General features: G+C 35.6%; 2 long non-coding RNA genes across 3 annotated transcripts in view; one reads left to right on the plus strand and one right to left on the minus strand.

Annotated features, from left to right (window-relative positions):
• LOC125929534 (uncharacterized) overlaps nucleotides 1–25737 on the plus strand; it is a 233457-nt gene that overhangs the window by 20036 nt on the left and 187684 nt on the right. The gene's annotated exons all lie outside the window — the stretch shown is intronic.
• On the minus strand, nucleotides 568–14442 carry LOC125929535 (uncharacterized). Its single transcript, XR_007459897.1, has 4 exons — nucleotides 14383–14442; nucleotides 14126–14237; nucleotides 8457–8544; nucleotides 568–886 (listed from the first exon to the last, which is right to left on the minus strand). It is a non-coding gene; the product is annotated as an uncharacterized LOC125929535 (long non-coding RNA).

Below are 25737 nucleotides of genomic sequence, written 5' to 3' on the forward strand. Positions count from 1 at the left end.
TGCTTATTTATTTTGAGAGAGAGAGAGACAGAGCACGAGCAGGGGAGGGGCTGAGAGAGAGAGGGAAACACAGAATCCAAAGCAGGCTGCAGGCTGTGAGCTGTCAGCACAGAGCCTGACATGGGGCTTGAACTCATGAATCATGAGATCATGACCTGAGCTGAAGTTGGATGCTCAACAGACTGAGCCATCCAGGCACCCCAGTTTTTGTTGTTGTTGTTGTTGTTTGTTTTTTGTTTTTAAGAGAGCGTGCACATGCACCTGTGCACATGTGCATGTGTGTGTGCGAGAGCAAGTGAGTGAAGGAGGGGCAGGGGGAGAGGAAGAGAGAATCTTAAGTAGGCTGTACACCCAGTGTGGAGCCCATTGTGGGGCTCTATCTCACAACCATGAGATCATGACCTGAGCCAAAATCAAAAGTCAAACAGTTAACCCACTGAGCCGCCCAAGCACCCCCCAGGCCTTTTAAAACAAGTATTTTAAAATAATTTTTTAGAACTTGAAATTAAGTGTAAGAAAACAAGTTTTCCTTTGTATATTATGGCCTCCTTAGACGTACTTAAAAAATCAAAAGTTCTGAAATAATTGTAAAATAGTCATCATTTTCATTAACTGAGGCTATGCTGCCATAACAAAATAATCCCCAAATCTCACAAGCTTAAAACAACAAAGTTTGTTTCCTGGTCTTTTAACTCATCTTGTATTGGTCAGCTGTAACTCAGTTTGATGTTGTCTTCATTCTGGAACCTATGCTGAGAGAACAGCCTCTACCTGGAACATTGCCAGTCTCATGGTAAAAGAAAATGCAGAATGTATTGGAATCATACAATGGCTCTTGAAGCTTCTGCTTGGAAGTGGCATATCTGGCTTCTCCCATTTTATTGGTCTAAGGAAATCATATGCAAAGCATGATGTCATGAAGAAGCGCCAAATATTTTGAACAATAGTAAAATATAATTCACCATACTCGACCTTCTTGGTCACAAATATTCATTTCCTTCCCTTTTGCATGTAAAATATACTCATTCTGTATCCAAGGTAGACGACTCAATAGTCTCATCCAATTGTACTATCAGACTCAAAATTCAGGATATTATGATAGTTTCTCTATAAAGCATGGATGTGATTCCTTTTCAGGGACAATGAAATATATTTTTATTTAAGCCAGTGTGATTGATGTTTCTCTTACATGCAGCAGAAAACATTACAATTTATAAAAATCTAGTATCATAGTTGTCTGAAATAAATAGAATACTGACAAAGCAGTTTCTTCAAGTTGGACTACAACTGCATCAGACTGATTCTTAAGATACTCTAAAATGGAAACTGCCTCTGAAATTCTTTTCAAGTATTATTTTAAATATGAAAAGACAACTTAAAAACTTTAACTACCAGAAACAAATGGATATACTGTTACCATTATGGCATCATAACTTGATGTTTTATTATTTAAGACTCATGATATTGGTTCTAATGATGCAAAGATCATTCAATAGGGAAACAATAATCTTTGGAGCAGATGGCTCTGGGGCTACTGGATATCCACATGCTAAAGAATAAAATTGTATTTCTCTTTCACCCCATATTCAAAAATTAACTCACAGTGGGTCAAAGACCTAAATGTAATGGTTAAAACCATAAAACTTTTAGAAGAAATCATATGTATCAATCATCAGGACCTTGGACTAAGAAATGATTGGTTAGATACATCACCAAAAGTACAAGCCACACACACACAAAAGATAATTAGATCATCAAATTGAAAAAAAAAAAAACTGCTTAAAAGGACATACTCAAGAAAATGAAAAATTGAAAGACTGGGAGAAAATATTTATAAAATATTTATATGATAAAAGACTTGTATCCAGATTATAAAACACGGTTGCTAATCAATAATAAAAAGACACATAACCCAATTTAAAAGTGAGCAAAGGCTCTGAATAAACATTTCTCTAAATAAGATATGTAAAAACTAATATGCATATGAAAAGATGTTCAACATCCTTAGCCACTGGATAAAAATTAAACCCATGATGATATACCAGTTCACACCTACTAAAATGGCTATAATTTAAAAAAGAAAAATGTTGGTGAGGATGTGGAGAAATTGCAATCCTCATACACAGATGACAGAAATGTAAAATGGTGCAGCTACTTTGAAAAACAGTTTGGCATTTCCTCTAGAGATTAAATGTAGAGTTACCATATGACCTGGATTTTCTACTTATAGGTATATTCCCAAGAGAAATGAGAGTATATATCTACACAAAAACTTGTATGTGAAGGTTCATAGTAGTATTATTTATAATACTCAAAAAGTGGAAACCATGCGATATGGATATATACTACAACATGGATGAACTTTAAAAACATGCTAAGTGAAGGAAGCCAGACACAAAAGACCACATATTGTATGATTCCATTTATATTAAATAGACAAGTATATAGAGATAAATATTAGTGATTGCCAGAGGCTGAGGATAAGGGGAAATGAGGAATGTCTGCTAATGGGCACAGTGTTTCTTTTGGGGGTGATGAAAGTATTCTGGAATTAGATAGTGATGATGATTGTGCAACTCTATGAATATACTGAAACCTTGGGATTATACATTTTAAAAGGATAGTTTTTATGGTGTGTGAATTATATACCTATAAAACAAAAGATTCAAAGCTATGTGTGCCAGCTGAAAAAAAATTCAATTGTATTTCTATACAACGATAAATCAGAAAATGGAAAATATTATTCTATTCAATATATCAACAAAAAGAATTAAATACTTTTGGAATAAGTTTAATAAAAGAAATACAAGACTATTACACTGAAAATTTAAAAACTTTATTGAGAACAAAGAAGATCTAAATCAATGGAAAGACATTCCATATTCATAGATTGGAAGGTTCAATATGTTTAAGGTGAAAATTTTCCACTACTTGAGCATAGATTCAATGTAATCCCTGTCAGAATTTTTGGTGCCTTTTTGTATAAGTTGACAAGCAGATTCTAAAATTTATAGGAAATGCAAAACATCTACAATAGCCAAAAACGTTTTGAAAATTGGAGGACTGTCACTTTTCAATTTCAGAACTTACTATAAATATAGTTATCAGGACAGTGTGGCACTGACATAAGGGTAGACATATAGATGAATGGAGCACAATTGAGAGTCCAGAAATAAATGTGTATATTCATAGCCAATTGGTTTTTGAGAAATATGCTGAGGACATTCATTGGGGAAAGTATAATCTTTTCAACAAATGAATTTGGGACAATTGGATACCTACATGCAAAGACATGAACTTATACTCTCATTTCACACCATACATAAAAATAATAGTCTTAAATGTAAGCTAAAACAATAAAACTTTTAGAATAAAACGTAGGAGGAAATCTTTGAGACCTTGGGTTAGGCAAGGAGTTCTTAGCTATTTCTTTGCACAGCCTATAAAAGAAATAAATTAATACATTGAACATCAAAATCCAAAACTTTTGCATTTCAATAGTCACCATTAAGAAAATGAAAAAATTGGGACACCTAGTTGGTTCAGTCAGTTAAGCAAGCAACCAGCTCTTGATTTTGGCTCTGATCATGATCTGATGGCTGTGGGATTGAGCCCACATCCGGTTCTGCACTGAATGTGGAGCCTGCTTGGGATTCTCTCTCTCCTTCTCTCTCTCTGCCTCCCAACCCCCGCTCATGCCCTCTCTCAAAATAAATAATAAATAAACTTAAAAAAAAAGAAAATGAAAAAATAATAGACTGAGGAAACACATATCTGATAAAGGTCTTGCACCTTCTAAGAACCCTTAAAACTCAATAATAATACAAACAGCTCAATAAAAAAAAATGAGTTAAAGATATGAAAGACATTTTACCAAAAAATATATAGAAATGACTATTGAACATGTGAAAAGATGCTCAATAGCATTAGTTATTAGGGAAATGGAAATTAAAACCACAATGAGACACTATTTCACACCCACTACACTGGCTATAATAACTGAGAAAACAAATGTTTGTGAGGATGTAGAGAAATGGGAACACTTATACATTGCTGGTGGGCATGTAAAATTTTGTAGCCACTTTTGAAAATAGTTTGAAAGTTTTTCAAAAAGTTAAAACTACCAGATAAACCAGCAGATCAGCTCCTGGGTATCTACTGAAGAGAAATGAAAACATAAGCCCACACCAAAACTTGCATGTGAATGTTCATAATAGCATTATTTATAATAGCCAAGAACTGGAAACAACTCAATTGTCCATTCACTATATTATATCCATGTAATTGAAATTATTCAGCAATAAAAATAACGTACTACTTACACAGTCTACATTATAGATAAACTTCAGAAAGAATGCAAAGTGAAGGGAACACATATTGTGTGATTGTGAACACATATTGTATGATCCTATTTATAGGATATGTCTAGGGAAAGCAAATTCATAGAGATAGAGAGTAGATTAGTGATTTCCTGTGTCTAGGAGTAGGAATCTGGATTTAGTATAAATGGGTTTGAGGGATCTTATTGGGGGGATCCAGTTGTTCTAAAAATTATTAATGGTGAAGATTGCACCACTCAGTAAATTTGCCAAAAATCACTTGAAAAGGGTGAATTTTGTGATATATATATATATATATATATATATATATATATATTATAATGGTGGTAATGTTGTTTTTTTTTTTTTTTTTTTGTTAATAATCACATGGTAATGTGCCAAAACACAGCAAGGGGATGAGGACAGAACAATTAAAAATGAAAGGGATCTTGGGTTTTGCTGCCAATTTAAAAGGATCACAACAGTGAGATGAAACCAAAATGATTTAAAATAATTTCTCTTTTGGTGCTTTCATTTCTGTCTTTGGTAGTCAGATTCAATGGTGACCATGGAACCTCTGTCATTTAGGAACCACACATATGCACGGAGTCTGATGCTGTCTGAAGATCTTGAAAAATGAAAGTCACAGCAAAACAAACAAACAAACAAACAAAAACTACCAAAATACTCCAAAAGTTCCACTAGGTGCTACCATTTTCTAAGTCTTTTTAGGTCTTCATTTTGTCAATTACTTTATAATTCATATAGTTTCATGTAGTTGTTGTCTCCTCTAAATTTTCTCTAAAGTTACTTTCCAGGACCCAGATACTGTTTGACAGTGAAGATTTGTGTTTTCTCTGAATTTCTGAATTGAAATATTTTAATCTAAAGTAGCTTATGGAGATAATCATTTTAAAAACAAAGCATTGTACTTCTGGAGAGAATATTAATTTGGATGGTTTATTAAATAATTTATAATACTTAATATTCCTATTTAGTTCCTCTGAGATATAGTTGGTCTTATTTACTCATTCATGGACCTACGCATTGATTCAGCAAATATCTATTAAGTACTTATTCTTACCTAGTGCTAGGCTAGATGCTGGGATTATACCAGTTAACTCCACATGAGGAAAGAAAAAAAATAAACAAAGAAACAGTAATTTCACAAGATAGGATATCATACAAGAAAGAGTGGTCAAGGAACTTGATGTAGACTGTTCTATAGGTAGTCTCCTCTGGGGAGGTAGTAGGTGAGCTAAGATCTGAATGATAAGAACAAACACCCAATCACGTGAGGATTTGTGAAAAGAGCATTTTAGGTCACAAGACTATAAAAGACCTCTAGGGGTAATTGTGCCTGGACTGTTTCTGAGAATATAGAAGCCAATGTAGTTGGAATGTGATGATGTGGGAGTCATATTTCATAGGTCATAATAAATAGTATGCATTTTGGTCTAATTGCAACAGAAAGGCACTGTAAAGTTTTTAAGCATGGCAGTAACATAATCTGATTTATATTTCAGATAGGTCAGTTAGGCTGCTCAATGGAAACTGGAATGGAGAGGGAGATTGAATGCAAAGTTAAAGCAAAAAGACGAAAGCCTTTTGCAACAGTCAGGAAAAGAGATGGTAGTATCTTGGACGATGATAATAGCAATAAAGATGGAAAAAGATGAGTAGATTTGATATTTTTCTTTAAAAGTTAGAGTTAATAATACTTCTTAATGGGTTAAAGGGATGAGGAGATAATATAAATCAAAGAGGACTTTTAAGTATTTGATGCCAAGAACTGGGAGGATGGTGGTTTCATTTACTAAGATGGGGAAGATTGGAGGAGAGACAAATTTGGTAAGGAAAATACAAGTTTTTCCTATTTGAAAAGGTTGAATTTGTGATCCTATTCATCAGCCCAGTAGAATATCAAGTAGGCAGTTATATATTTAATCTGGAGCTCAAAAGACAGATCATATGATTGGACACATGTATCTGGGGGTTACTGCATAGAGATGTCATTTAAATCTTTAATTTCCTTTTTGTAAGGGTTATTAATTTATTTGGGGGAGGGAGAGGCAAAGAGAGAGGGAGAGAGAGAGAGAGAGAGAGAGAGAGAGAGAGAGAGAGAAACCCCAAGTAGGTTCCATGCTGTCTGCACAGAGCCTGACATAGGGCTCGATCTCACTAATGGTGAGATCGTGGATTGAGACGAAATCAAGAGTTGAATGCTAAACCAATTGAGCCACCCAGGCTCCCCAAAATGTCTCCATTTTTAGAGAGAAACTGACAATCCAGCTTTTGATGTGATATCTCACATTTTAAATATATCGGCTGGGGAGCATGGGTTCAAGACAGAAGCGTAGGAAGATCCTGAGCTCACCTGCTCCCCTGGATACACCACCCACAACTACGTTTGAGACAATTATCACCAAAGGAGGCCTGAAAACTGGATAAACAGAGTCTACACAAGGGACAGCACCAAGATGGGCAAGAGAGGCAGAGACATGGTCTCACTAAGGGAAAAAACCACACCCAGGCATGGTGCTCTGTGGTCTGGAGGGATATCAAAAGGACACACTTTTCCCTGAGTTAGATTTGAGCTCCATATCAGGCACTCCAACCCTTAGATCCTGCACAAGAGAAATAAACTCCTAAAACATCTGGCTTTGAGAAGCAACAGAGAGGGGCGCCTGGGTGGCTCAGTCAGTTAAACATCTGATTCTTGGTTTTGGCTCAGGTCATGATCTCATAGTTCATGAGATAGAGCCCTACTTTGGGCTCTGCACTGACAGTATGGAGGCTGCATGGGATATTCTCTCTCTCTCACTCTCCAAGTAAATAAATAAACTTAAAAAAAAAAAAAGAAAAGCAACAGAGAGTATGTCCAGGAAAACTATAGAACTATACAGATAAGAAAACCCACTCTTAAAGGTGCAGTATACAGACTCACTCAACTTAGAAACCAGCACAAAAACACCAGATTAAAAAAACCAAAGACCAGTGGTAAAGGAAACCCACTTATTAATCTTGGCATGCCAACAGGCTGGCAGCTGGGCCTCTGGGAACTGAGACACTAGTGGCAGCCACATTTGCCAACTCATTCTGCTGTGCTGATCCCAGTGCTGTTGAACACCATTTTGAATCTACCCTCTAGACTACTATGTCAGGGAATGTGCCCCACTGAGAACCTGCCCAACCATATGTCTTGTCAGGCCTTGCAGCTGACAGAACAGTAACCCTGCCCACCAGCACATCCGTGGCAGTCATGGCCAAGACTCACAGCAGACTCAGTGAAAGCCATCCCTACACACCAACATGCCCACAGCAGTTACAGCTCTGCCACAACAGGAGGGTGAACACAGCCCACACAGGGAACAGCCCTGAAGTGCCTGACTCTGATAGCCAGTAGTGATTGTGTTTCTGGGCCCCACAGGACATCACCTACATAAGATCACTCCTTCAACACTGGGAAAACTAAAAAATATAAAAGACTGGGAAAACTACCTAAAACAGAAACAAGCACAGAAAGTAGGCAAAATGAGACTGAGGAATATGTTCCAAATAAGAGAACAAGACAAAATCTCAGAAAAAGAACTAAATGAAATAGAAGAGTAATCTACCCAATAATAAGTTAAAAGTAATGATCATAAATATGCTTACCAAACTTGGGAGAATGGATGAACACAGAACTATAACAGAGATAGAAAATATAAGAAAGTATCAATCAGAACTGAAGAATAAAAAACAGAAATGAAATATACAGTACAGGGAATAAATAGCAGATTTATTTTTCAGTGAACTGGAAAACAGGCTAGTGGAAAGCACCCAAACTGAACTGCAAAAAGAAAGGCTTTTTTAACAACGAGGATAGTTTAAGCGACCTCTGGGACAACATCAGTCACACTAATAGGGGTCCTGGAAGGACAAGAGAGAGACAAAGGGGCAGGAGGAAACTTATTTGAAGAAATAATAGCTGAAAACTTCCCTAATCTGGAAACGGATATCCAGTCCCAGAATTAACACAGTCTCAAACAAGAACTCAGAGAGATCCATACCAAGACACATTACAATGAAAATGTCAAAAATTAAAGATAAGGACTCTTCAAAACAGCAAGAGAAAAGCAACCAGAGAAAAGTTACCTGTGAGGGAACCACTGTGAAACTGTCAGCTGATTTTTCAGAAGAAACTTTGCAGGCCAAAAGGGAGTGGCATGGTATATTCAAAGTGCTGAAAAGAAAAAACTTACAGTCAAGGATAGTCTACCCAGCAAGGTTATCATTCAGAATTGAAGGGGAGATAAAGATTTCCATGTGGTGTTGGGAAAACTGGGAAGCTACATGCAAAAGAATGAAACTGGACCATTTTTTTTGTTTTACCATATACAAAAATAAACCAAAATGGATTGAAGACTTAACTATAAAACCTAAAATCATAAAACTCCTACAAGAAAACATAGGCAGTAGTTCTTTGAGATGGGTCTTAGTGACATTATTTTGGATCTGTGACCAAAGACAACGAAAGCAAATATAAACGGAGTTACATCAAACTAAAAATGCTTTTGCATATCGAAGGAAACCATCAACAAAATGAAAAGGCAACTTAGTGAATCCGGGAAGATATCCAAAAACGATCTATCTGATAGGGGTTAACATCCACAATAGATAAAGAACTCTTAAAACTCAATTTAAAGATATCTTATTTAAAAATGGGCAGAAGAATTAAATAGGCATTCTTCACAGAAGACATAGAGGGCCAACAGACACATGAAAAGGGGCTCAACACAGCCATTAGGGAAATGCAAATTAAAACCACCATGAGTTATCACTTAACAACTATCAGAATGGCTAGTTTGCAAAAGAGAAGAAAGAACAAGTGTTGATGAAGATGTAGAAAAAAGGGAACCCTCGTTCACTGTTGGTGGGAATATAAGTTGGAGCAGCCACTATGTAAATCAGTATGGAATTTCCTCAAAAAATTAAAAATAAAACCAACATATGACCCAGCAATTCCACTTGTAGGTATTTATCCAGTGAAAGTGAAAACACCAGTCCAAAAAAACATACACATCCCTATGTTTATTGCAGCATTATTTCCAATAGCCATGAAATGGAAGCAACTTAAATGTCCATTGATAGATGAATGGATAAAGAATATACGGTGTGTGTTTGTGTGTTTGTGTGTATGTGTGATGACTGCCAGAGGGGATGGGATGAGGGAGGTGGACAAAATAGGTGAATGAGATTAAGAGGTGCCATCTTCCAGCTATAGTATAAATAAGATGTGGGGATGTACTATACAGCCTAGGGATTATAGTCAATAATATTGTAACAACTTTCTATGGTGACAGATGGTAACTAGACTTGTGATGACTATTTTGTAATATATATAAATATCAAATCAGTATGTTATACACCTGAAGCTAATATAATATTTTGTCAATTATTTTTCAAAAAATGTTGACAAGTTATTCAAAATTTAAATAACATAATGTTGGTGAAACCAAAGTGTTATGAATTTTGCCATAAAGATCATAGCATGGAAAGCTCATGGAAAGGGCTGTCAAAGACTTGAGTTCTTGTCTTACTTTAACCTAACCAGGTACTTTAACTTTCCTGGCCTTAATTTTTCAATTATTGAAAGTACACTTCTATGACACAGTGTCAAGCATGATAATTAGAACTTTATGAAATACTAGCAGTGATCAAGTCTTGTGGATCTGAAGTGTAAATGCTAGATTGAGCCATATGAAATTACTGATAATTGGCCATTTTGGATCTACAAAAACATTAGTTTCATGTTATTCAACCTAATAGTTTTGTTTCACTTGAGTCTGAAAGCATGATGAACCAGGCATTGCTGTGCTGAGACATACTAGAATCTGAGGGAACCAAAAAAGTGTTCTCCTACATTTTATAGCAAGGTCAGGAATTTGGCCAGAAAGCCGTAGGCAGAGGACAAGAGCATTAATGGAGACAGAATAATGATTTGCCTTTTATTCCGCTGTAGCAGCAGCTGATTTGATCTGACTGAGCTCTTGTTTCTAGGTTTCTCACTTAGGCATTCATTCTCCAGACAGGCCTCCAGGTGGCTCATACCTGAGTCCATTTAGGAATCTGATTTGGATCTGAGTCATTTATATGTATGAAGATTATAAGCTTTCATTGTTTGTAAAATAATAATACTTTTAAATAAACAGCTCAAGTTCAAAGTGAAAAGAAATGAATATCAACATGTGTACATTCATTTTTACCCAGAACAGTTAACTGAGTTTAGCATTAACCAAACATAAAACATAGCTATGCACCAACTCTTTCAGTCTGAGTTCAACATCTCATGCATACCAGGTATAGGGTACTTAACAATAATTACCTTACTAGTTTAAAGTGGGCCTTACAGTAATCCACATTGTAATTTTTTTCCTACTCCCTGAGGCAATTAATTTTAAACTATAGCTAAGGCATGCAATCCAGATGTACATTGATTTCAGGCTGGGTTACTTGGTGTCAAATTCAGTTCTTTTGTTCATAAGGAAAATGAGAGCTCTACACCATTTGTGTCAATATAGTACTTTGTGCTTAAACATGTAGTATATATATATTGAGAAAATATGTAGAATCACCTCATATACATAAGGATATTTTAGTTCAAGAAATGCAATAGGTGTCCAATACAGAATGGTTGAATGAATAAACATGTGTTGAATATTTACCGTTAGCTTGATACTGTGATATCAAAATATAAAAAACCCTGCTCTGCCAGGAAAGTATGAGAATATCGGAGTATGGGAATGACATTGGTAGGGCAGCAGTGGCAGTGGCAGTCTTTCATTCTTTCAGTTTCGCAGAGTGGTCCTTTATGCTAGAATCTTAGTCTTAAGTCTAGTCCTCCTGGTCCTAGTCACTGTCCTCCTAGCAGTTCTGTGAGCTTCCACAAATCTCTTTAATGACCTGCTTCTCATTAATTGGCTAAAGTTGGTCTCCGTTGCTTGCAACTAAAAGCCTTGTGTGATTCAAGGGAGAACCCCCAGTGCAAGCAAGATGTCCTTTTTATAGATAGGATATTTTTGCAATGAACCTGAGGGGACTGACTATGCTTAAGGAGTAAAACAGGATGAAGATTTTTGAAATAACTGGGCACAAAAGTTTTTTCCCTAAGGTTTTTAAAAAGGAAACGAGATCACTTCTACAGTGTACCTAGTGTGGCAATAAAGTCCACCAGGCTTGTTGTCAAGGGAAACATTTAGTGGGTGGGCAAACCAACATTTATTCACTTCACTAGCATCATTATATGAAATTTGAAAAATAATGGTCCTAATTCATCAACTACTTAAAATTTTTTTAACAGTTATTCATTTTTGAGAGACAGAGAGAGATAAAGCGTGCATGGGGGAGGGCCAGAGAGGGAGGGAGATGGAATCTGAAGCAGGCTCCAGGTTCTGAGTTGTCAGCAGAGTCAAACGTGGGGCTCAAACTCACAAACCAGGAGATCATGACCTGCGCGGAAGTCAGACGCTTAACTGACTGAGCCACCCAGGTGCCCCAGCTATTTCAACTACTTTTAAATTAAGTTCACCTATTTGCTATGATACTGAAGTTCATAACACCTTAGGCAGATTTAGAGAGATTTCAGTGAAATGGTTTAAGATAAAAAATCTCCATGAATTGATTACAACAGGAGTTTATTTGTAAAATTCGTTTGCATGGCATAATTCATTCCTCAACTTTGCCAGATAAATTTGCTGTTGCTGTAGTTGCTAGATATCTGATTCATTCATTTTGGTATAAACTCAGTAGTAAAATTTTGCTTATAACCATATATAAACTTTCCATGGATAATCAGTTTATCTAATGGAGAAGAAGCTGATACTGACTTCATTGAAACAGTTTACTTTTTTTACATGTGAAGAAAAAAATGAACATTTGTTAACACAAAATTATTTGTAAAGGTATAATTTATTTAAACAATAATTTCTTTATAGTATTGTCCTATAGGTATGGTTTCAAAATGTTTATGTTTTGGGGAGTGTGGGTGGCTCAGTTGGTTAAGTAAGTGTCAGACTCTTAATTTTGGCTCAGGTCATGATCTCACAGTTTGTGAGTTTGAGCCCCACATTGACAGTGTGGAACCTGCTTGGGACTTTCTCTCCTCTCTCTGCCCCTCTTGCACTCTCTCAGAATAAATAAATAAGCTTAAAAAGATGTTTATGCTTTAAAGCATCCGCTAAAAATGTTAATGTCCAAAGTGAATCTTCAGAGATGTAAAAATTCCATTATCTCTTTGTTAATAAATATTCAGCATTGATAGGATATCAGATCTGGCTGACTGCTTGTCAAGAATGTTGTAGAAAAAAATGTAATCATTGGGTGATAGGACCATTGAATTAAACACATGACTTTGAGATTCCTTCAAATCTTGAAATTCTATGAGCATCTATGATATACAGTAAGAAATAACAAATTAAGACTCATAGTTTAACAAATACTTTTTATATCTGTGTAATTTTAATTCCATCTCAAATTTTAAAAGCTGGATAAAATTTTAGTAATATAGCTATTCTTTATAGAAATTGCCTTTATTAAAATAATAGAATTAAATGAATTGAGACTTCCAGAAAATTATCTAGTCCATTACAAGTTCCTAGTTAAATATAAAACGTTGTAATTTTAAACAAAAACAGTATTTTCAACACTCACCTTTAAATTTTTGGTTTTATTTAAATTCTTTTATGTATAATTTATATCATATGTAATATTTAATAGTGTGTATATATTATATATAAATGTTTTATGCATATATAGATATAATGTATGTTTGTCATATGTACACACATTATATAAATAATGAATATATTTATGTATACTATTACATATAGTATATATATTATATGTACATACACAGATATATATATGTATGCACATACACATATATATTTGTATATATTATATATATAAATGTTCTATCTCCAAAACATCTCTTAAATCCATTTCTCCCCAGCTTTTTTGTAACATTTCCTAATTCAAGTAACTATCATGTTGTACCTGGGCTGCTGCCATAGCCTTCTCCTGCTGTCCCTGCTTCCACTTTTGCGCCCCCTCCAGGCAGCCAGAATGAACTTTTGAAACTGTCAATCATATATGTAATTCTTCTCCTTAAAATCCTTCTGTGGCTTCCCTCTGCCCTTAGTATATAATCCTAGTTCCATAAAATGTCCAACAAAGCCCTCCAAGCTGTCACATGTGCCTACATCTTCAATTTCATCTCTATCCTTAGTCTCTTTTATTCTCTCAGCATTTTTTCTGTTTACAGGAATATAGAATTATAATTTACATGCCACACAATTAACCCTCCTAAGTTGTAAATTCAATAGATTTTAATATAGCCAGAGAATTGTACAACCTTCATGACAATCAATTTTAGAACATTTTCGTCACTCCAGAAGAAAACCCAGTACCCCATAGCAGTTATCCTCAATTTACCGCCAACACTCTTAGCCCTAGGCAATACTAATCAACTTTCTCTCAAGTTTTGCCTATTGTGGATATTTTATTAAGTGACATCAAACAATGATTTTTATGACCGACTTCTTTCACTTAAGATGTTTTCAAGGTGCATCCATGTTGTAGTGTGTATCAGTACTACATTTTTTTTTTATTATAGGATAATGCTCCATTGTGTAGATGTATCACATGTTATGTATTCATTCATCAGTTGATGGATATTTGAGTTGTCTCCATTTTTTGTCTATTGTGAATAGTGCTGCTATGAACATTCATGTACAAGGTTTAAGTGGGCATATGTTTTTATTTACCTTCGATATATACCTAGGAGTAGGATTGCTGGGTCATATAGTAACTCTATGGTTGCAGTAGTCCTCCCTTGTCCATGGGGCATGGATATGTTCCAAGACTTCTAGCGGATGCCTGAAACCACAGATAGTGGTGAACTTTATATATAGTATGTTTTTTCCTTTACATACTTGTCTGTGATAAAGCATAATTTATAAATTAGGCACAGTAAGGGATTAACAATAACTAATAATAGAATAGAACAAATATAACAACATACTGTAATAAAAGCTATGTGACTGGTCACTCTCTCAGAATATCTTGTACTGTTCTCACCTTTCTTCTTGTGATGATGAGAGATGATAAATGCCTATGTGGTAAGATGAAGTGAGGTGAATGACATAAGCATTGTGATGTAACATTAGGCTACTGTTGACCTTCTGATGCTTTGTCAGGAGGATCATCTGTTTCTGGACTGCAGCTGACCATAGATAAGTGAAACTGTGGGAAGCAAAACTGTGGACAAGTGGGGGGACTACTGTAATCTTGAGGAACTGCCAGATTGTTTTCCAAAGCAACTGTGCCATTTTATATTCCTACCAGCTGTGGATGAGGGTTCCAGTTTCTCCACATTCTTGCCAATACTTGTTACCATTTGTCCTTTTTAGTATGGCCATCCTAATGGGAAATGTTATCTGCTTTCTAGCCATTTTTATATCTTCTTAGGAGAAATATCATTTCAGAACTTTTGCCCATTTAAAAAATTTGGGTTGTATTTTTCCTTAATGAATGGTGAGAGTTATTTATATATTCTAGATAGAAGTTTCTTATCAGATGAATGATTTACAAACATTTTTCCCCATTCAATGGATTGTATTTTTCCTTTCTTGATAATGTCCTTTGAATAACAAATGTTCATAATTTTGATGAAAACCAATTTATTTTTTTCTTTTGTGGCTTGTGCCTTTGGTCTCATATCTAAGAAACCATTGCTCAACCCAAGATCATGAACATTTAAACCTATGTTTTCTTCTAAGAGTTTCGTTTTTAAGCTCTTACAATTAGGTCTTTGATCCGTATTTAGTTAATATTTGTATATAGTATGAGGAAGGGACCCAACTTCACTCTTTTGCATGTGGTAATCCAGTTATCCCAGCACCATTGTTGAAAAGGCTATTCTTTCCCTATTTGGTGGTCTTGGCACCATAGTCAAAAATCAGTTGATCATAGATATATGGTTTATTGCTGGGCTCTCAAATCTGTTCTATTAATCTATAAGTCTATTTTTATATCAGTACCACACTCTGGATTACTGTGGCTTTGTAGTAAGTTTTGAAATTGAGAAGGTATGCATCATCCTACTTTGTTCTTTTTTTAAAGATTGTTTTGGATATTCTAATTTTCTTGCATTTCCGTATAAATTATAAGATCAACTTGTCAATTTCTGCAAAAAAGGCATCTAATATTTTAATAGGAATTGTCTTGAATTTGTTCATCACTCTGGGGTATATTTCCATTTTATTTTATTTAAAAAATTTTTTTAAGTTTATTTTTGAGACAGAGAGAGATAGAGCACGAGTGGGGAGAGACAGAGAGAGAGGGAGACACAGAATCTGAGGAAGGCTCCAGGCTCTGTGCTGTCAGCACAGAGCCAGATGCAGGGCTCAAACTCATGGACCGCAAAATCATGACCTGAACTGAAGTTGGACGCTCAACCGACTGAGCCACCCACATGCCCCTATTTCCATTTTAATAATACTACATCTTCAATAATATATTCTAATATGGGATGTCTTTTCATTTATTTAGATCTTCTTTAATTACTTTTGATGATATTTTGTAGATTTTAGTGTGTAAGTTTTAGACTTGTTTGGTAAATTTATTCCTAAATATTTTCTTTTGATGCTTTGTAAATGAATGTTTTATTAATTTTATTAATTAATTTTCAAATTGTTCATTGCAAGTGGGTAGAAAGAAACTGGTTTTTGTATATTGATCTTATATCTTGCAACTTTCCTGTATCCATTTATTAGCTCTAAGTCTTTTTGTGGACACCTTAGGATTTTCTATGTACATGATCATGTCATCTGCAAACAGAGATGGTTTTATTTATTTCTTTTCAATCTGGATGTCTTTTATCCTTTTTCTTGCCTAAGAACATGTGTTGGATAAAAGTGGTGAGAGCTGACATTCTTGTCTTCCTCCTGATCATGCAGCGAAAATTTTTCAGTGTTTCACCATTAAGTGTTATGTTAGATGTGGATATTTATCTATAGTTTTTTTTTGCACTAACACACAGAGTGTTTAGAACTTGACAAACTTTCCTGCCTCAAGGCCTTTGCCATCCTGGTTTTTTCATGTTTGGCTTCTTCTCATCCTTCAATTTTCAAAACAGGCTTTCCTCAGCTAAGATGAACTACCTCCTCAAGTTATTTTTCTTTAGAAGGGCATCCTGTTTCCTTTATAGCACCTACTCCAGTCTGTAGTTATTTTTATATTTATTTGCTTTTAATTATCTGGCTCTTTATCTATATTCCATGAAGATAGGGACAGTTTCCATCTTGCTTGCAGTTGTGTGTCTGGTGCCCAGAACAATAAGTACTCCCTATATTCTGTTGAATGAATGAGTGAATAAATAAGCATTCACAATATACCCATGTGTCTTTGAAGTCATGTGATAGATTTGAACAAACATGGGTGCACCTACCCACTTAAAGACTATCTCCCACTTAAGAGTAGCCACTTCAGAAACTACTGAGTTGTTTCATGATGATACCATTTTTCAAAAATGTTTCTAGAATCCTTTTGTTTCTTAAATTCCACATATGAGTGAAATTTTTTGGAATTAGCTTCACAGCCTCTGACATTTTCTTTGTATCATATCATTTTTTAAGAAAAAATGTGAATTGTATAAACTGAAATCTGTATCTGCACTATTAGGCATGTAAATGCATGATGATATGACAAGGCAATGGATTTGTCACCATTAGCATGTAAGAGAACAGTCATGTTTCTTTTACACTAACATGTTTGGAAACTCATTTTATGGTTCTGGAGTTAATACACTTAGGTATGTCAAAAAAAGAAAGCCTGCAGGTAGCTCTTGTCTGAGATTCACATCATAGATTGTTTTTCACACCTGGATGGCTTGGTTGGTTAAGCCTCCAACTCTTGACTTGAACTCAGGTCATGATCTCACAGTTCGTGAGTTCGAGCCCTGTGTCGGGCTCTGTGCTGACAGTGCAGAGCCTGCATGGGATTCTCTCTCTCCCTCTCTCTCTGCCCCTCTCCCTCTCATGCTCTCTCTCTCTCTCAAAACAAACAAACAAACAAACAAACAAACAAACAAAAAGAAAGCCTGCAGGTAGCTCTTGTCTGAGTTTCACATCATAGATTGCTTTTCACTCAGTCTGTAAATATGCCAAATGGGCTTTTAAGTGAGACCTCTGATCCTATCCTGACTCTGATACTATGTCTCTAAGACCCTGATAAGTTATTTAACATATCCAAGCTGTAGATTCTCTCCTGTAAAATCATTCAATTTACTGGACTTCTAGGAGTTAGGTGAGATAATGATATTGCAAATGCTTACCCTAGTGCTAGGTATATAGTAGGCTCTTAATAAATGACAGCTGCTATAATTAGTATAATCACTTATTTAGCTCAGGCCCCCATCTTACCACTAAGGAAACTCACTCAGTTGTTTGCCAAGAATAAGGTCAGATGTTAAAAAACTGACACTCAAAACTGATTTACTGGCTCAGTCCACTTCTTTCCAATTCAACATGCAGAACTAACAAGAAACAAGTATTGGCAAGGATATGGAGAAAAAAGAACATTTTTGCACTGTTGGTGGGAATGTGCAGCTACTGTGGAAAACAGTATAGAGTTAAATGTTTGAAATAGAACTACTCTCTGATTCAGTAATTGCACTACTGGGTATTTACCCCAAACCCACAAAAACACTAATTCAGAGGGATACATGCACCCCTATGCTTATTTGCAGCATTTTTTAGAATAGCCAAATTATGGAACCCTCCCTCCCAGTGTCCATAGACAGATGAATGGATTAAGAAGATGTGGTATATATAGACAACGGAATATTATTTAGCCATAAAAAGAATGAAATCTTGCCATTGGTAACAAATGGAGCTAGAGGGTATAATGCTAGAGGGTATAATGCTAAGTGAAATAAGTCAGAGAAAGACAAATACCACATGATTTCACTCATACATGGAATGTAAGAAACAAAAGAAGTGAGCTTAGGAAAAAACAAAAAAAGAAAGAGAAGTCAAAAAAGAGACTCTTAACTATTGAGAACAAACTGGATGGTTACCAGAAGGGAAGTGGGCGAGGGGATGGGTGAAATAGGTGATGGGGATTAAGGAGTGCACTTGCAGTGAGCACTGGGTGATGTAAGGAATTTTGAATCACTATATTGTACCCCTGAAGCTAGCATAACACTATATGTTAACTCTACTGGAATTAAAATAAAATTAAAAAGACATGCAGAACTAGCCTCAGCTTGCAGAGCTTAACAGCTGGGGGAGCAAACTCATTTCATGGCTAGAAGTCAGCCAGGAAAGAATGTGGCATGTATACTTTCCTAATGAAAAGTAAACAGAAGGACCTTTTTACTCCTTTGGCTGCAAATCAGAATCCTTTTGTGCAAACTGAATTCATTTTCTTATTGCTTCAGGATAAAATAGATTCCATTACCATTCTCCATCACTGTTTCCCTGTTTTCCTTGCTCTGAGTGTATCCCATCTCTTAGAATGGGGGACTTTAGTTGATCACAATAGCCATTGGAAAGTCATAGGGGAAAGAAAGAAAAATAACCTTCACTGATGCAAAAGAAGAAGTAAAACAAATAACCACCAGGTAACAATAACATTTTACTTTGAAAAATTTCTGTAAGATTAGAATAGAAAGTCCTTGTGACCATATATATGTCTATATACAATATGTATTGTATGTGTATGGCTCTTAATTTATTTCAGCTGGCCTTCAGGAAAAATCAAATTTGATAGGAAGGATTAGGTTGAAAACAATTTGAGGGAAATTTGAAGTTTTTAACATTTAAATACATTCTATTAGGTACTTTTTACAACTATTGATTATATCATTTATTAATAGAATCTGGCCTGAGAGAAATGACTTTATAAAACAGAAAAGCAAGAAAGGTATGATTTTTACTTCTTTCTTTATGATCATTCTGCATTAGGCTGAGTTAAAGTTGTGCCACTTAAGCTTTAAACAAAGATGAGGTAGTGAGGGTAGAAATCCAGCCCAGTCCCCCACCAGTTTCCCAAGTCTTCCATGGGGCACCTTTTCTTTATACAAGGGCTCCCTCTTTTCACTAGTCACATGCCCAAGGAACTGCATCTTTCCTTAAGAGATACCTCTAACTTGTCCGAAGACCCTGCAGAGACTAGAATAGCTCTGATAGAGGCATTATAGCCATACTAAAAAATGGCATGGTAGCACAATCTGAAATTAGCTTATAGGGAAAAATCTATTTTGTAAGAATGAACAAACACTCCAACTCTTGCACACATAAGTTCATAACAGAAAATTAACCCCGTGTGAAAACTTCCTAAGTTCAATCACTAGTTTACTTCACGCATGCCTGCATCTATTCATTCAATACATATAATAAAAGAATACTGTCTCTGCTGATCTACTAGATAAGGAATTTCAGAGAGAGTTCCACAGTGAAGCAAATTTAACCCCATTGCTATTACATGCTATCACTGTGTGATTATATGCATATTATTGTGATTACCCATTAATTTATAACACTGCACATTCAGTGTGCATTGTTGAAAACTTGCTTAGTGCTTTCTGAATATGTGCTAAGGAAAAGCTAGCATTTTATGCAACCATATGATTAGCCCCTGGCCCCACCGTTTTCTATTTACCCTTTAAAGAAAATCCCTGCTGAGCTTTTGCTACTCTAGCTATTGTTGAGTTCTCTGGGTGGGTCCTTTTGGGTGGCTGCCCGAGCTCATTAGGCCTCCACACCTAGCTCAGGCAGCATTAGCCAGCAGATTTATCTTAATATAAACAATGTTACTGAATGTGCTGTGTTGTATTACTTTTCCTGAGTCTTTACCTCTGTATGAGTTCTCTTTTTATTTCTATTTATGCCACAATGAAAGCTTTTCAGTGAGCAACCAAATTTTTTCAAGATCACAGCTCTGAGTTCCATGGGTGCCCTTTTTGAAATCACAGGGGTTAGTGCTTTATGTATTAATCATGTCCAGCTCTTATTTCACAGATTAATTAATCTATCCAGCCAAAACATTGCAAACAACTCAAGCTTCCTTTTCTTCCTTTTACTTAAAGATGTGTTTTGGACAGTGTTGAGAAAGACTTCCGCCTTAGTGAGAAGAGGGTGAGACTGATGTGGGGCTAGTTGTTTGGTGTGGAAGTTGTTACTGGTTGATCAGTCAGCTTCTCTAATTCTTAGTGCTTGACGGAGTTACTGATGAAGGTTGTCAAAGTACGTTCTTTGAAGGTTGCTTCACAGTACTTCTTTTGCCTTCTCCTGATAACTATATCCCCAGTTTTCTTTCAGCCCATGGGGTAGTGTTGTTTCAATGCCACTTGGGTTAAGCATGTACCTAGGTCTGAGCCAATTAGCATATCATATTTCCTGGTTAAAATGATTTGTTTAGAGAAGGTCAGGTGATCAGATTGGAGCCAGTGAGACACAGTGAATACTCGGTTGGGTGGGAATGCTGGTGGGGGGGCGGGGCAAGAAGTCTTTTTTCTACTAGACATGAATGAAGAAAGATGTATCTTTAGGACCTCTAAGAAGTCACTTGAGACCACTGTGGGACAGATTTGGATGGTTTTGTGCCCCTGGGTCCAACCAAGCCTATAAAGTCAGATATACCCTTGGATTTTTCAGTAATGTGAGCAATTCTCATTTTGCTTAATCTAGTCTGGGGTGGAATAAACAACTTGTATAGGGTTATGGGTATGAGGAAGTATATGAGTTGAGGTCATATTTGCTGACACTGGGGCATCATTAAGATAGTTTGGAAATCCCTCTCGGTTTCCCTAGATCTTAAGACTCTACCCCTTCAGGAAGAATTTGAGAGTTTCAACAGCTATTCTTGAGCTAACTCTCATTCCACTCTACCCTAGTCCCAAGCTTGGCCAACCCTGTCTCTCTTGCAGCTACAAGGAATGTGGAAGAAACCTCAGGATCATCACTCCATCATAGTTCTTCCTTATGAACAGAACTCAGAGTCCACACTCTTGGAATCATCATTAGTGTCTGAGACGACTTTAAAAAGGACATGAAATGTGAAATAAAACTATGTCACTTCATTTGTGTATTAGCAGGTCTCAACCTGGAATTGAGTGGGGTTCCTAAAGAAGTAGGATGAGGAATATGTTCAGTGTCAAGTTTTCAGATTATGAGATAATTTCATTTTCTTACTTTGAGTCTGACTTCTTAAAATTGATAAGTGAAAGAAGAAATTCAGGAGATAAAATGTTTACATATTTCTGAAAATGCCAGCAAATTTTTAAAATGTTTTTATTTATTTTTGAGAGAGAGAGAGAGAGAGCATGCACGCATGTGCTGAGGTGCAGAGAGAGAGAGGGGGACAGAGTTTTCAGAGGGGACTCTGCACTGACAGCAGTGAGCCCAATGTGGGGCTCAAACTCACAAACCATGAGATCATGACCTGAGCCAAAGTTGGGTGCTTAACTGACTGAGCCACCCAGACAGCCTTGTCAGCAAATGTTTTTGATAATATTTGAACATGTATATGAAAGACTGAGGAGTATTTCTTTAGTTAGATGTTCTCATAATATTTAAAATATGGTTATTTTGGTATATTCAGTTTGTGAAAATTTGTTACTCCTTATACTTAAGACACATAAATATAGTCAACTTGTCTTGATAAAGAAGCAAACACAATACAACAGAGCAAAGATAGTCTTTTTAACAACTGGATAATCACATGCAAAACGGTAAATCCAGACACATATCTTACACCCCTCACAAAAATTAGCTCAAACTGGAGAACATTCCTGAATATAAGACCCCTAGAAGAAAACATAGAAGAAACGTTTGATGGCTTTGTACTTTTTAGACTTGATAAGCTGGACTTCATTAAAATTTTAAGTCTGCTCTACAAAAGACACTGTCAAGAGAATGAGAAAACAGGACCCAGACTGGAAAAATTACTTTCAAAAGATTCATCTGATAAAGGACTGTTATCCATAATATAAAAGGAATTTTTAAAACTCAACAATAAGAAAACAAACACCTGATTAACAAATGAGCCAAAGACCTTGACAAAGACCTCATAAAAGAAGATATACAAATAGCAGATAAGCATATGAAAATATGGCCCACATCATATGCCCTCAGCAAAACGCAGACTAAAACAACAATGAGATACTACTACCTACCACCTGTCAGAGTGGTCAGAATCCAGAACACTGACAATACCAAATGCTGGAGAGGATATGGAGCAACAGGAACTCTCATTCACTGCTGGTGGGAATACAAAATGGTATAGCTACTTTCGAAGACAGTTTGGTAATTTCTCACAAAACTAAATATACTCTTACCATATAATCCTGTACTCCTATTCCTTGCTATTTTTTCCAGAGGGGTTGGAAACATGTCCATGTAAAAACCTGCAAATGCATGTTTATAGAAACTTTATTCATAATTGTCAAAATTTAGAAGTAACCAAGATGTCCTTCAGTAGCTGAGTGGATAAAATGTGGTACATCCAGATAATGGGATATTATTCAGTGCTAAAAATAAATGAACTATGAAGCCATGGAAAGATATGGAGGAACCATAACTGCATATTACTGAGAGAAGCCAATCTGAAAAAGCTACATACTATGTGATTCCAACTATATGACATTTTAGAAAAGACAAAACTATGGAGTCAGTAAAAAGGTCAGTGGTTTCGAGTTAAAGGTAGGGAGATGGAGTGCAGAGTATTTCTAGGGCAATGAAAATATTCTGTAGGATACTATAATGATGGATACATGTCATTATACATTTGTCCAAATCTATGGAATGTTCACTCACTAAGAGTGAACCCTAATGTAAACTATGGGCTTTGGGTGATAATAATATGTCAATGTAGGTTCATCAGTTGCAACAAATGTACCATTCTTGTGGGGGATGTTAATGGCAAGGAGGTCTATGCATGTGGAGGGGGGGGGCAGGGAGAATATGGGAAATCTCTTTACTTTCTTCTCAATATTTCTGTGAAAATAAAACTGCTCTAAAAATAAAATCTATTTAAAAAATTAAAAAAAAGATATGTGTACTCTCTCTATATATATTTCAATAAAAATATTTTTTCAAATCCTAGTTACTATAGTGTCAAAACTGAATAAAAGTATCTGAACTTTTTTTATCAATAGAATTCATTTAAAAGGTAGATATTATATGTTCCCTAACCCAGTAAATTATATGGCCTAGTGTATGTATTAAATTTGGCTGAAATTTTGAGTTGTGTGAGAACACTATATTCATTTCAGTTAGAGAAAATTCCTAGGGAAACCTGAATGTGATAGTTCATCAAAGTATCTGTTATTAGTTAGGAACCACCTAAAATAAGCCTACAAGTCCCCCATCTGTTCAAATTCTTCATTTCCTCTTGTTTCTAGTGTATGATTTTTTTTTATTACTGGAAAAAAAAAGTTTGTTTGTTTTTAATGTCTTTTAGGACAATCTCTGTGTGCCTTTCCAGGTTTCCACTGTAACTCTTCTGTACTGCATACAACACTTTTCTAGGATTTTATTTGGCCCAGTCATTTTTGCTGTGTGCTTTTGAGTGGATCAGTTTATTTATTCATGATGCTGATTCCCACTTAATTCTCTGGGAGTAGGACTGACATTACACATAAAGCACTTTAAGCTTCTCAGAAGTTAAGCACTGAAAAAATGATAATGTTGTTTTATTGCAGTTGTTTATTGTTTATAAAAGCATTCAGATATTGCTCATCTTAGAAAATGTCTTTTTTCATTTTCTAACCTATTGGACATTATTAACTGAATTTTCAGATCTGGTTCCTAGAACACATTTATCATTGTTTCATCTACCTGTCTGTCTATATGTGTCTACCTAACCTATTATCTGTCTTTCATTTATCTATTATCATTATATTTTAGTTCTAGTTGTCTTTGTTAGACTGATCTATCAAGTGGAACCCTTTTGAAAATTTGGGAGTTCTTATTTTTTTCTTTCTGGAATTTTGTGATGAATATGAATGCAGAGTTGAGTTGTTTTGCTGGTTGTGATGGGCGGTGTTTACTCTGTATGCCTTGGTGAGTCTCCTTTGTTGCATTGCTCTGTTTGCAGCTGTGACTTTGCCGTGGTTGTGGGCTGGTACTTACACACGATAGATAAACTGTAGGTTGGATTAAAAGACAGCTAAGGCTATAGTGGAAGAGTCCACCTGTGAGTACTTTAAACCCTTTTCCTTCCCATCTTTTTGATCCATGTTTTTCCTAAATCTTAAATTTAAAGTAGTGTATGTTATTAATTTTTCCAATTAGTACAGTGAATAGTATTTATCAGTGTTTCATTTTACATATTTTTATTCACATTTTCTGAATTATTCCTAAATGAGATCATTTATGTAAAAGTATCAGTTACTAGCTTGAACTCTTGACAGGCACTGAACAAACACTAGTTTTGATTTTTAAAAATTCCTTTCCTTGTTAATTTTTTTGCTAGTTTGACCTAATGTTTAGAGCACTTTGTAGAAAAACTCTCCCCTTGATAAGAGGCAGTCAAAGGTGAGGAAAGCTGCAAATATGAGCAGGGAACTTGATCATTCACTAGGTTCCAGATATGCCATTGTTACTATGCAAAACAACTTGGGATTGTGGCATTCCTCAAATCACTTATAAAACTTTGTTCATGGGGGCTGCAAACTTTGAAACTGGAAATATCATGGATTTGCCATGGATAATGGAAGGGAGCTGATTGATATTGATAGATTTCAAGGATGATGGCCTTTCTCATCAGGACCAGTGGTCCATATAATACTTGGACCAAATAATTACCCAATGCAGTGAATACTTTTCAATTCTTCTTTGACCTCCAGACATAGCAATAGCGTCTAGTCAAATAAACATTGTGTTCTAATGCAGAGTTGATAAGCTGGCCTCTATTTTTCACTCCATTAATGATGTCTCAAAACATTCCTTCATCTTTCTGTAAAACCTCCTGCTCCAGTGAGCCTCATGCCATCCATCTTCCACACTCATTATATCCCCTATCTTTTATTAGATAATACAGTGGTCTCCTTGCTACCCATTCTTCTTCATTAAAGCTTTTCTTTTAAATTTTTTATTTTAAATGAATTCCTATTTACAAGAGTTCTAAAGAAGTATACAGAATTCCCATATACCCTTCAGCCCACTTCCCTAATGTTAGCCTCTTATCGAAACAAGGAAATTAGCATTGGTTCAACATTATCAACTAAATGAGAGGCTTTAATTGGATTTCACCAGTTTTTACACATGTCCTTTGTTTCAAGATCCAGTCCAGTGCCACGTTGCTCTTGGTTGTTATGTCTCTTTAGGCTTCTCCAATCTATCTTTCCTTGTTTTATAGCCTTTCCTTATTT

The sequence above is a fragment of the Panthera uncia genome, chromosome A2, assembly GCF_023721935.1.
Source record: "Panthera uncia isolate 11264 chromosome A2, Puncia_PCG_1.0, whole genome shotgun sequence".
NCBI classification, from domain to species: Eukaryota; Metazoa; Chordata; class Mammalia; order Carnivora; family Felidae; genus Panthera; species Panthera uncia.